We start from the raw sequence: 2,781 nt of genomic DNA on the forward strand, positions 1-2,781 counted from the left end.
AACCATTTTTGTCTTCTTTATAACTCAAAACCCAGGACTGAACAACCTATGACTGTCAAATGATGATCTGTGTACACACCATACACTGCTAGTCTGTCAGTACTGTGTGTTGCTATTGTTGCAAGTTATCCTACTGATGAACAATCTGAGTAAAATATGAAGCTAAATCTAAAACAGATGAGGGAAATAGTATAGCAAGGTGGATGGTGATCTGGTGTGTTAACTTTTTATCAAGTGTCCTATCCTCTCATGGGACCTTGTTTATGTCTTTTGGCAGTATAGGGCTGTTTTCCAGCGCTCCTCTCGCTAATGGCATAACACATGGTATAGCCTATCAGAGGGCCTGACAAGTCCAATTAGTCTGACTGAGGGTGGTATGTGGGGCGCAGGCGTTGAGGACTAGCTGTAGTATACTGGATGTGCTAACCTCTGAGCTATCTATTGCTAAAGATATGTTGCATAACCAGCAGGTAAACATTATGGCCGGCATGACATGTCTGATGGCTTATTTGAACCTACTTTGGCCAACGTTTGAGGTTCTATCTGCAGCTACCTGCAGTGCCCTAACCCCGTGACAACCTGTGTGCATTTGGTTGGCCTAACAGTGACTTATAGCTGCTGTGCTAATGTTCGGCTTGGCCAAAGAGGTGTCCTACAGTTCAAAGTAGTTTAGACAGGCTGAGGGACGAGCACATAGCATGTCTGCTTCTCCAGACCAGAACACAGGCAGGCTTTTTATGGAGCTGTCATCCAGCCCAGGAACAGCTGTGGCGCCCCAGCAGGAATCCCAGCCCTGTAGAGGTGCAGCGCCCCGGCTCACGTCATCAGCATGCTAATGTGTGGTCCCTCCGCTGCAGTGTGGAGCGACTGGGCCTGCTGCCCCTGTGTGCTCTGCTCATACAAGGGAATTTCACTGGAGTTCAGAGAGTGGTCACCACCTCGTGAGATAACACAGCTCCATACATGCATAGTCACACACAGCCTCACACAGAAACTCCTACATATACACAGCAGGGCATGGGGCCCAATGTGAGAATATCACTGAGAATAAGCTATTATAACAATACTTCACTTCCAAAACAATGAAGTTTTATTACTGTATTTGTTCTTGTAGGTAAAAACGTTATAGTGCAACTAAAGTGGTTACTTTAATATAATAAACACTAACATCAAGTTGAAGTGACTATTGAAATGCAGAATATAGTGTGTGTGATTTAATTTGTTCCTTTGCAATTTTAGGCGTTTTTTCAGACACTGATATAATAGGGCTACTTCTAGAATGAGTAGGCCTACATCTTTCTAATTACACTAATGGTTTAAACATTTGAACAGGTAGTATTTCAATATTATAGTCAAAACGTTTTGATCGTGAAAGCAACATTTGTTTTGTTTCATTCGAATATATGTTTTACTTAACTAGTTCTAGTATAGTGTTGAAGTGCTCTTTATAGCTTGTGACACTTAAGGAAGTTATTTGGGAATTCAGTGCACTTCTATTTGCACGTATTTAAGTCAAATGAAGCGTAAAGATTTCAAGTTAGATTCGGCGCCGAAACAAGTCTGCGTTCTGTCCAATATGACATTTCCAAAGTAACAAATTGAAAGATTGCATCAACATGTTTTCATGTGAAAATGGCATTTCAGATTGTAAATGTCTTCTGCAGTCTAGCCTTTAGATTCATACAATGGAAATAAAACCACGGTGTCTTATAATGCACGAGAAATGCTTAGGCCTATATTATTGTAGATGTCTTTATACTGATTTAAGCCTTGTGTGATTTGCTATGTATTTTTGGGGGGCAGATGTCATGCTATGTATTTTTGGGGGGCAGATGTCATGCTATGTATTTTTGGGGGGCAGATGTCATGCTATGTATTTTTGGGGGGCAGATGTCATGCTATGTATTTTGGGGGGGGGCAGATGTCATGCGATGTAGCGCTAAGTAGGAAAAACATATAAGCATCTACAGCAACAAACAAACCAGATAAAACATTACGTTATCAATGAGAATAAGCCCATAATCTCAAGGTTGAAAAAAAAATACATAACCCACACATCAAAATAATAAAAACTCCCGTTTTAAATGTTATTTAGCAATGGCTATACTTGCTACAGCCTATATATTCCAGTAAAAACAACCTCACATCCAGAATGCTGTATTTGACAAAAGGCAGTCTGAGCCCGTCGTGCCTTTATAAGAGAAGGATAAATGTTTCTCGGCCGGTGGGCACGCAGTTTCCTCCCTCTCTTTGAAACCGTATCCGAGGCGAATTCGCCCTCCCCGTAACTGCTGGTTTTGATTTGTTACGGGTTAATTGCAACATACACTCCGATTACACAGTTATACATTGGACAGGAGTTTTCGACCTCCAACAGATTTGTCTTATTTTATATACAACCATAGGCTATTGTGGTGTTAGCCTATTGACGCTCATGTTAAAGGAATTAGCTAATGGATGTAGCCTATACTAATGAATTGTGTTCACCTATAGGCCTATTCTTGTCTAAACCTGAATCAATTCCTAAATGTGTGGCCTATTTTCACATAAAAATATTTGGTTGATTATCTGAATATTAAGGACTTATGACGAATAGTTTTGAGTTTGAAGACAACTAAAATAGAACACCCCCCAAAATATTGAAAGGCCTTCCTGTTGCACCACAGTGGAATAGACTGAACTGTATCTGCATGTATAATTGTCCCTAAAAAAAAATACTTTAACACAGGGGGAAAAAGAACATTCGAGAAGTGTCAAAATAATGGAAACAGAAAATTGTAT

The sequence above is a fragment of the Salmo trutta genome, chromosome 12 (assembly GCF_901001165.1).
Source record: "Salmo trutta chromosome 12, fSalTru1.1, whole genome shotgun sequence".
In the NCBI taxonomy this organism is placed as follows: Eukaryota; Metazoa; Chordata; class Actinopteri; order Salmoniformes; family Salmonidae; genus Salmo; species Salmo trutta.